Genomic DNA, 11,779 nt, shown 5'->3' on the forward strand with positions numbered 1-11,779 from the left:
ATATAACTTGCTCAATAATGATTAGCCACATAACCATACATACAAGCTTTTGTTTTTAATTTGGGTGCCACAGACATCTATAGTCCTGTTCATCTTAGCTTTTTGGCTTCTACACACTTTGATCTGCAGGTTCTCCATCAAAGCCACTAGGGGAACATTTAAACAGGATGTGGGTGCAGACAGACCCAGTGGCTAGCCTCTAATTCTCCTGCCTTTATTCAGCAGCTCCCAGGCTCCCAGGTGAAATAAAGGGAGAAATAAAGCAAACAGGCTGTGCAGCCAAGGCAGGGAAAGAACAATTGTTTGCTAAGTGTCTGCTGTGACCCAGGAGCCTGAAGAGCTAGGGACTCTTACTAATTTTATATTGCTTCATTTACTCCCCAGTACCACTCAAAAAGGAGGGTGTTACTGAGTCTCCAGGTAGGAAAGCCAAGAATATGAAATATGTAGCTATGTGAAAGGCCATTTAACAAATGTGATAGAGCTCAGATTCTAACCTTGGCCATCAGAGGCCAAAGTATCTCTCTCTGTATATAATTTTTAAAACTGCCTCCATTTCCTTAAGCATCCATGGATGATTCCCCAACTCAGCAGGTGAGTACAGCTAGCTGAGATGAGGATTCTTGAAGCACACTCTCTATAGTGGTCACATCAAGGCTCTAACAAGTTACTATCATTCTGACTGTGCGACCTGGACTAGTAACAGCACCTGGAAGGGTCTGGGAACCCTTTTCATCTAAATATATTCCTTTTTCATCCAAATAATGAGCCACTTGTCTGTCATGGTATTCCAGGGGACAGAATTATTCCTGCTTTTCTTCACTGAAGTCCTTCTTCTTGCTCTTATTCCTCTCCCCCTCCTCCCACGTTTTCTCTTCCTCTTCACTCACCCCGCTCCATTCCCTCCAACTCTTCCCTATCATCATCCTGTCCTTCTCCTTAAGTCTTTGGGGTTGGTGCCCTTTAGCCAGATTATCACTACTTTGCATGGCATAAGATCCTTCTGTCAACCAACGCTGTTGAGCTGTTCATTATTCGCCTTTATTGACTGAGCTTGGATCCGGGGTCATGACCCGAATGAGTTTCAAATCCTGCCTTCATGCATTTCCCACACTTGAGAGGAGAATGACAAGCAAGTCGCTGGGCCCAGTACAGTGCATCAGGGCTCTCACAGGTAGTAATAGAAGCTGCTATTCAAGTACATGCACAGTAGTGCATGTACCTAGTTAGTCCTGGGGCTCGAGGGTGTTAAGGGGAAGCCATTTAAAGATCTGATGCTTAAGCTGATCTGAGAATGGTGATGTATCCTCTGTGTGGAACTCATACTGACCATTGTAATAACAAATTCTCCACTTTAATTCATTTAAGTTTATGAGAATCTTGACATCTATAAATCTTTCAGAAGTCTCTACCCAACCTCCAACAAGTAGATTTTGTCATGGATCCTTTTCTAATGACAGGGACTTTGATCATTCACAGGGCCTTTATTTTAGGCTTACCTATTCTAATATGGACTTTTCCGCCACTGTCAGTCGATATACTGTTTGTGGGCACAGTCTCCTTTCTGAAGGTACATGAAAACACTCATTCACTAAAAATATTTATTCACCCACTGAAGGGCACTATGGTTACCTCGAAATTTTAACTTTTCCAAAAATGTTGCTATATACTTTCAGATATAGGTAATTGTATGGACATTTGAGTAAATACTGTTGACTATGATTCCTCAAACATGTAGTAGAAATATGTTTAGTACTGTAAGAAACAACCAGGTTGCATTCCCAAAACAATGGTAACATTTTGCATTCCTGCAAGCAACAAACGAGAATTTGGTTGTTTTAGATTCTCTGCAGTGTTGGTGTTGTCAATCTTACATTTAAGGTGTGATGATCCACTTATTGGTGTCTCACGGTTACTCATTAGCTTCTCAAAGATCTAGTTCTCACGTGTTGTGGATGGCCTTGGTACTGTTTGTATTTTGTTGTTAATTCTGCTCTCCTGAAGGGGATGTGGACAAGAAGTAAGTCATATACTCAGGTGACTTCTTGTGAACCAATCCTCTAATGAATAGAAGAGCCAATCACTGGGTGAGTAGGAGGGACTTCTGAGTTGATTATAGAAAGAGAGGAAGAGGAGAGAGATAGGCCCTTTGTGGATGGGGACAGTGATAGGACAAGATGTAGCTACTAGTATCTCCAGGTTTCAGTGACGAATCCACCAGGATTGACCACCGGAGGATTGGGATTTAATATGGCTTACCAGATTAGCATTCTAGTTGTTGTACCAGGAAATTGAGTTACCGTTGTTTCTGAACTAAGTTTGTGTGGTGTTTTTCTTCTCTCGATGACCCGACTGGGTTCCAGAGAAAAGGGTATGGTGGCAAAGCATGGGTTTACCCGATGTGCACCACAAAGGCCCGGGGGTTTTGAAGTATGGGGCTGGGGTGGTAGTGACCTACCAGTGGGAACTTAGCAAGTTGGGTGGAGATGTTTCACGAACCACCAGGCCAGAGTCTGCAAAGATGAGCACACCGGTTGGTGCCATGTGGCCCACCGGTGCCTGGTGCAGTGTAGTAACTTGATATTATTTTCTAATATTTTCTGCAACACTCATATATCTAACATATTAGAGACATTATTCTGACTTGATAAATATACATCTTCATTGATAAGATCTGTTCAGATATTTCCTATTTTTTTTTAATGAGTCATCCCTTTTTTTGCTCTGGAATTATGAAGGTTATTATTTTTTAAATTTGGATACATGCAATTTTAGCAGATAGGTCTTCTATAGATATTTTTCTAGTGTTAGCTGGTCTTCTCATCCTTTGACAGTAGTTTTGTAAATGATTTAAAATGATTAGAATTAAAATGATTGATTTTTGGCTTGTCAGTTATTATTTCTGTGTGTTGCATCTTTGGCTTTTCTGTGCCCATGAGCATCTGGATTTTTCCTATGATGTATTTCAGGGCTTTTACTGTGTATACGTCTATGCGTATATGCATATATGCATATATGTCTATGTGTATATGTCTGTGTATATGTCTATGCTCTGTTTGGAGCTGGTTTTGGTACAGGTGTTGGGATTGCATGTGGGCATGAAGGATGTGGAAGTGGTGGTCCAGAAACATCTGCGGAAAACACCATCTTTTCTTCATCGTGTTATCTTACCTCACTATCAAAGGCCAGTACACTACATTTATGTGGATTTACAGTTACAAGACACTCTGCAATAAAGGGTAGGTTAAGGCAAGGTGTTATCTGATGAAGGTAGCAGAGGGACCCTTTTTAAGTAAACTAATCAGCTTGGCCATCCTTCTGTCTTTTCTCATCTGAAATCTGGACATGAAGGCTCTAGTTACCAAGATCATCCTATCAAATCAAGTCAAATCAAGTGGAATAAAAAACAAAGAAAGATCTCAGGAGGCAGATAAAATCCTCAGTCATTTAAACTATTTCTAAGTTTTCAGAATATGTTTACTGCAGAACTAATTGAACACACGTATGCAACTGTGCAGTGAGGGCCCTTCAATGGACAAGTATCTCCTGAGATCTCCCAGATCATTATTTTTAAGACCCTGGAGAGATGGTCCTCTGCCCACCTGCTTCTTTCCAAAAATACTGGTTAAGAACCTCTTACATGACTTGCTTTCCTTAACCATCTTCATAGGTTGGCTTTGCAGACTATATTATCCCTAGTTATCTTAAGTGGTTTGTTGTACACAGAAATGCACGTAGAATTTCCAATCAAGCATTCTTTATGAGATGACATAGGAAAAAGTGTTAACATTTCCTCAGTGTAAATGCAGGCATCTTGTTGCACAAGCCAGTGGTTATGTAAGTTGTGACAAGGCAGGGTACAGTCCGGACATGCTATTTGGCAGTGGTTTCTCCATTTGGTTGAAAGTTTCAGTTTCCCAACATGACATGTTCTACCATTCACCTGGTATAAATGAGCAGAGGCACATAGCCAAGGTGAACAAGAACAAGAATCCTATAGCTGCAGGAAAAATGAAACTCACTCCACAGGTGATGTCAGTTCCTTTGGATGCCTAGTCACTCTTTCCTTCTGAGCTGAGATTGTAACCTATTTTTCTTTGGAATGCTGCCACCAGTCAGCCAGCTCAGAATCTGGCTGAGTTTGTGGAAGGAAGGCTTTATCATTTGCACACAGAATGGTAGTATCTATTTTAGTTTTGCCGGGGCATATGTGAAACTAATTATTTTGCTTGACTTGGGAGCCAGTTCTGCCTCACCAAGATTAGCCTCACCAGAAGCATAATGGTTAGCTTACCATGAGAAGTACCAGGCACAGACTGGTACTTAGTAAGATGTTTCTATCATCACAGAAATTAATTGTGGTAATTCTTATTTAGGAATCAAACAATGACATGAACAGTTGATTTATTAACTTCTTTTCACATCTCAATCTCATACCAGCCGCCATAGGCTCATAGAAATCTTGTAATACAAAATGTATTCGGTTACACTTCAGAACTCCCCATACTCTCAGCACCTTTACAATCTCCAAAGTCTCTTCTGAGACTCAAGGCAAACTGTGGGTCCATGGCTGGGGAGGCAAAACTCTGGGAGCTTGACTATGTCTATCCCGTGCTGTTGCCATCGGGTGTTGGGTTGTAGAGAAGCGCTGAGACACCACTGTGGGGGTGGGAAAACACAGTCTAAGATGAAGGAAGCCGAAGTTGGGGTTCCCAGACCTGCAAGCGCCTCTTAGGTGCTGCACAGAGGAATTGGGAATGAAGGATTAGGGGTCGACGAGCCCACAGCGAGGCCAGCATCATTGTGGGCCCACAGGCCAAGGATCGCGTCTATCCGTGGTCCAGGCGAAATAGAGGCTCTGGCTTAGTTCAGCAGTGATTATCCTTAGCTTGGCTGCGGTGGTAGGCTGGAAACACAGAGAGGGCTTCTACTGGAGACTTCAGCTGCAGCTCTGAAGGCGAAGGCCTTCTCCATGCTCCCCATGGCAGACCTTGATGAAAGAGACAGTTTATCCATATCATTTATTGACCGTTCATTGTGGAAAATGGATGTATATCAACTTCTCAGGATGGTCCAGAGATTAAATACCTTCTGCAGGGATGGATATCTGGGAAGGGAAGCTCATTGGCTAAATCCTCGGGGCCTTTAGGTACCTCATTAACATGAAGAGCTCTGTTTTGGGTTACTTGACCTACATGGAAAGTATGGCATGTGTTCCAGGCCAGAAATCTGACAGAGAGCGGGAGGTGACCATATTAGGTGTGTACCCATCGAGTTTCCGGGGTCTCACACTTGCTCTACCTAACCAAGTTTCCTGGCATGGTCCACTGTGTAGCGTGCAATAATAAAAAAAAAAAATCAATCCACATTGTCACAGGCTAGGCACCAGTCGTCGGTCTCAGTCTGTTCCCTAAGACTGCATGTTTTCCCCAGGAGTTCCCTCTCTCCAGAGCTCCGAGATAGCTCTCTTTGTCCCCGGGAGCATCTGTTGGTGTGCTCTTGCCAGCCTGTGTTCTGCTTGATGCCTTTTCCCTGGAGCTCAGTCCTTGCCCAGTCTTCCCACCCAAAAACCTGGCCAAACTCCACCTTGGTTAAGTTCTATCCCTTCGGCCCACCAGAGTCACTGTGGAATGGAAAACACCAGACAATCTTAGTTTAGAATCAACAGATAACACAATCGCTGGGTACAGAATCTAGCATCTCAAATTAATCAAGTATTCTGTGTTTGAAATCTTCCAATGGAAGATCCTAATGGATTTCACCACCAGATCTAATAGTCCCTGGCCTACATCTTGTCTGTTTCACTTCTGGTTCTCCTTCCAAAAGAAAGTGCCCTCCTCCTGCATTCCCTCTTCCTCTTTCTGACCAGGTAGGCCCACCCCACTCCTTGCCCAGTGATTGGTTTCTTGTCATCTTTATTACCCAGTCAATCAATTAGGGAAAAATTCTGCTACACCACTGTCCCACAGTAAACTTTTAAATTAACTATGAGCCTCTGTAAAATTAAAAAAAAAATGCAAGAAGAAATTATATACTTCCAATATACAAGAGTACAGATTAAATATTCCTGGTCCAAAGGGGAGAAGCAGGCGAATAGGGACAAAGACCAGACCAGAGCAAGATTGAACCCCAACACTGAAAGTACCAAACTTCACAGTGCCTGGTCCGGTATCTGGAGTTATGTGGTGGCATCATTTGGAATTCAGTAGGCTTAAGTAGCCCAGTGCGTACAGCCTTGTCATCTCCTACATGTCATCTCCGACACATCAGTTTTTCCTTTGACAAGGTCCATTCAGAGTATGTAACTTCCCTTGTTAGATGTCCCAGAGCCTTGGCATTTCCAATCTTCTAGAAGCTACTGAAACTTAAGTTTCATGTTCCTGATTTCAGAACCACCTCACTCAGCAGCTTTCCCCTGAGAATCTTATCTGACACACGCTGCGCTGCCTGGCCTCAGCTGCTTTCCACATCCTTGGTAAACAAAAAAACGTTCCCGTGGACCCTTTTCCTCTTCAGTCTTATGGATGATGAGTTCTGCTGGCAGCTTAAGATCTTGTGTGCTCCCCCTTTACTACAACTTTAGTGGCCTTGATGGACATTTGCACTCCATCCAGGAAGACGTTTCCCTGGTGACTTACTGGAGCATTGGATGACTAGGCTCTTACTCTCAAGGCAGCATTTCCGTATTATCCCAGTGCAGATAGAGAAGTTTCTCGTTAACCATGCTAATCACTAACAACTACTGCTGCTTTGCCTATGACTGTTTTATACGTAGTCACTCTGCTCACACCTTTGAACTCACTCGTGCACCTTTACTTTTTCTACATCTTCCTTTTTCAATTTTTTTTTTTTTTGCTTTCTCCCATTATAGATTAGGTTAAAAGTTGTGAGGAGTAACCATTCCATAGCTTGGAAGTTATGCAGCTTTTCCGTGTCCTCCACCAATCAAATTTCTCTATTTTGATTCAGCCTCACTTAAATTTTTAGGATAGGCAGACAGCAAGGTCTGGCAATGGGCCAAGGATAATATGAATGGATGTGACTTCAATTCATTATAGGGTCTTTGTTTGAAGCCTATCAATATTTCTATTATTATTTTCATGTTCTGGACTTCTACCATAAAGACCCATCCATCTCTTCTCACAGATTTCCAGGATTTCTCTATTCCACAGTTTAAACTCTTTCACATTCCTTCTTATTCTAAGGCCCAAGATCCACATCATCAGGCTTATCACAGGATCACTCCATTCATCAGCATTGACTCTCTGCACTAAGTGCCTTTCTCACCAATGTGACAGAGCATTCTATGAAAACAACCTAAGGGAGCAACTATCTCTTTTGGCTCATAGTTTGTGGTGATGTAGTTCATTGCATGGAGAAATGCTTGATGGCTGGGCTTCTGTTTATTGTGGGAATGGGAGCTTGTGGCATCACCCACTACATGTGACAAAGCAGAGAGCCCCATGCTAAACATGTTAGGGCATGTCTTAGTTTATTCTTCAAATCTTACCAAATATGTAGTTTCAAATCCATATTTTTAAAGATGAAAGAACTAAGAGCAGGAGAATGACTAACTAAAACTATACTCTCCAGAAGGTGAACAGGTCTTCAGGAGAGATCTCTATACATGAAAAGCCACATGCTACTAGCTACCATTTTATATGTCTTTCATGTGCCAATAAAACTATCTTTGAACAAATTTAATGAGTAATTAAAATTCATATTGCCTGTGAATAAATTTCTGCTTGTCCAAATATATCAACATAAAATGTAGGAGATATATATCATATACTTAAGAGAAAGGAAGCATTTTATAAATATGGTGTAAGTGGTAAAAGAAAGTCATAACTGATATGATTGATCAAAATGTTAATAGGAAAAACTAACCATAGTTAAAATCAAAAGATAATCGATAGCTTAGACAAGAATATTTTATTATCAATATCAAAAGACTGATATTTACTATGTATAAAGAAAGCAATGATTTAATAACACAAATGGAAAATAGGTTAACATTCTGACATAATAATTATAATGAACCCATCAATTTGCTAACAATAACCAATCAAAATCATATAATTTCTTAATGTTTTCAGTGTAAAGAAAGTAACAGAAATTGTCCAGCATACACAAATAGTATTAAAATCTCAAATATTAAAATGACTTAACTTTAAAGGCTTTGCTTGCTGAGATCTTTGAATTCAAGTGTAAATTCTAATAACTATTTCTCCACTTAGTACAAAACTTCATAAAGTTTCAATACTGTACTGTATGAATAGAGAAAAGTAAAAAAAATTCTTAAAACCAAAAAATTGATTAAATAATCTATAGTGATTCCATATGATGGATTTTCCAGGGACTAGAACTGGCTGTTGTCTTCTCATGAGTATTCATCAGAAGGACTTTGCTGAACAATGTGATGTTGTTTATGTTACAAAACACAGGTAACAGTACTAACAGTTTCCTCCAGGGAATGGAGACACTGGAAGGACATCCAGTATCTACTGTGTTGTCTAAGTTTTTTCAGATGCATGCACTTTTGCACATATTTAATTCTCTAAAGACTCTAGAGGTAGATTGAAAAGAAAATATTTAGTTATTTTACAAAACAGAACAGAAAAGAGTCAGAGTCAGGAGCCAACCTGTTACAGTCTGTTTTTATGGTAGATTCGTTAGGTAGTCACTTCCTTCTTCTGTAGCCAACTTGGAGAATGCCAGAAAGTACATTTTTTATTCATTATTTCTGAAGATCTCCAACTAGCTCTTTTTTCATGATAAATCTTAAAAGTTCATTTCATCTAACTGGTGAGAATATTCTGATTGGCAAGACAGTTGCTGCTTTAAAGACCCTTATGCAGCAAACACAGCCATCATGCCCAATACTGAGACCTCTATTTGAATATATACACAGCCATCATGCCCAGTATTGAGACCTCTATTTGAATATATAGCTGTATCCTCCATTCCAAGTTTTGATTGCCAACACTGAGACAGAGAATCATGCCTTTTAAAGTAGATGATATTATTTATTTAAAGATAAGAGTGTGATTAACCTTGATGTGCCTGTGCCAGCATGGATAATAAGTCTCAGATACCATAAATGTTGTTAAGGTGGCTATAGGAATCCACAGGAATTTCTAAAAAAGGAAGTCATTAAAAATGTCTCATTGTTATGATAAAAATGTTGAGAGTAGTCTATGAGATGGAAAGGTTATAAAATTTGGGTATAATATATGGAAAAGGATGATGATTAACAAAGGTGTCACGGTCAAATCAGAGGTCTCTAAGACTATGCCATTTATTTCCACTACCCGTGTGTGTGTGTGTGTGTGTGTGTGTGTAAGAGATAGAGAGAGTCTTAGAAATACTACTACTAATTATGATCAAATTATCAAATGACATGAACCCAAGAATAACACCTTCATTTTCAAATATATCACTGAAAAGACAAACTTTAATCACTGAGCATGATGAAAAAGCCAATTGAACTGAAAGCTAGGTCTGTTCTGGAACCCTAGAGACACACATGCAGATACAGAGCAGAGGAACATGTGTCTTAGACATAGTATCTGTGGGTATTGAAAATATTTCTAAAGCGCCATGTGGATATCAACATCCTTAGTGTTCTCTTGGACTGTAAGACAAACATAAGCTCCATATATGCTCTTAACTTTAGCTACAAATTTGAATCACCAGGGAGCTTTAACAAAAGCTTACTATATCTTTCCAGGGTGGATCCTGAGGACGTATTTTGTTTTCCTTTTATTTCTTCAAACTCAAGTAGGAAGCGCCATGGCAACTTTTAGGTCTTTGCATCTTAACAAGTGTAAGTGTGTTTAACAAACAAGCAGTGGGCCATTCAGGAAAATCACAGGCTTAGCTAAGAGTTCTTAAAATATCTGCAACATCCTGAGAAAACCCAAATTTGAAGAAAGGGTGGAACACTAGTTCCAAGTTGGCATCATTCTCCTACGGATTAAGAAGACATGGGCATTGGAGAGCTAGGTTGAAGTCTTAGCTTTGTATCTTACTGGTTACGTAATGCAGAGATGATTTACTTTGTCAGGTTTCTCTTCAACGTGAAGACGAAGCTGGCTCTTAAGGCTGCTCAAAGACTTGTGATTTAGTAGCATTGAAGTAGGTTTTATGAATTGTAATTTTTCAGTTCGTGTTCGTTGCTCACTTCTCTGAATGTGCTTGCTTTAATGGAGTGATGGATAAGACCTATGTCAGAGTTTATTCCTAATTCAGATCATCCTTAGCCTCTCTGCAGTTTCAGTGATTGATCATCTTCCTTTTTACATCGTCTCCTTCCTTCTTTGGTCCCTTATTTGTAAATTTGCATAAAACAACCAAAAATTTAAATCTATGTAAGGAAACTAGCTATTTACCGTGTTGTGCTATGATTTACTTAGTCCCATCCAGCCAAGACCATATTCTTCCTGAAATTCTCTTCTGCATTCACTTGAATCTCCCTGGTTAAGTCACATTACTACATTACTGTAACCGTCCGCAGCAGTCTGCAGCTTCTGGATGAACAGCAGGACTCAGCTTTGCTCATTCTTACCGATACTCACACTCCTAAGATCTGATTTCCTCACAGTCATGAGACAGTAAATCAGCATGTTATTTCTGCTCAAATCAGTCGGACTTACTGAGAAACTGGAACCAGATCACTTTCCGTCTAGCAGATTTCCCCATGAAGAATGCCTGTAGGGAGCTTTTGAAATCTGTGCGAAGCACGTGCGAACCACATGCGAACCGCATTCCCTATGAACCCAGTTCCGAGGTCTTTTGTAGTCACCGTCTGCTCTTCCCTCTGCATGCCATCCGTCTCTGTCCCAATAAATAATTCCATTTTCCCAAGAGTGTCACAAAAATTAAATGTCTATTGGATCTCATGAAATATAGGAACTATTAAAGGGCAAATAAACATAGTTTAAAATTTATTCTTACATAAAAAGCGAACAAATTGTTAAAATTTATGAACTACAAAAGAACTTTTCAGGCTAGTAAATAAATGTGGTTTTAGGTTTGCTTTTTGAAAAACTCTTATTTAAACGAAGCAGCAACAGGATTCATCCTCAGGTTAGAAATATATGGAATCTGCTGTCTATTGGATCAGTTCTTGGAATTGAGAATTTTGTAAAAGTAGGTCCATAAAATGCTGTTTTTTTTATCGTTGCTTAATCTTAATTTGATATCAAAATATTCTTTTATAATTACAAAGCTTATCATAGTTATTTAAATAAATCTATACTTTTGAATTCTTGTTTAAAGAAGAGATACGATATCCTAAGATTTTATTTAAACTTCCAGTAGTTGGGGATGAAAAGGGGATTTCCAAGTAAGGGTCAGATTTACCAAAAGAGACTAAGGTATCTATTTCTTTCAGGAAATAAAGACAATCCATTTAAATGTCATTATAAGAACATAAAACTATCAAGTAAGACAATCTAAACAAAATTGCAGACACACTAATTACAGTTGCTTTCACAGGACAGAGAAACTACCTTGAGATATTATTTAGTGGTAGTGATCAGAATAGAAACAGAAAGTGTGTGTGTGTGTGTGTGTGTGTGAACTTGTGTGCATACTTGTGTCTCTGTGTGCACATACGTGTGTGGTTGTGTGTGTGAGTTTGTATGTGTGTCCATGAGAGTTTGTGTGTAAGCAAAATTTATAATGTAAAAGAAGACCCAGGAAAGCACAATGCTTTCACATTATGTAGCCCCTTAATTGCCAAACATTCATGACATAAACTCCCTCCCAACTTGCT

The sequence above is a fragment of the Grammomys surdaster genome, unplaced genomic scaffold (genome assembly GCF_004785775.1).
Source record: "Grammomys surdaster isolate TR1022 unplaced genomic scaffold, NIH_TR_1.0 725, whole genome shotgun sequence".
NCBI classification, from domain to species: domain Eukaryota; kingdom Metazoa; phylum Chordata; class Mammalia; order Rodentia; family Muridae; genus Grammomys; species Grammomys surdaster.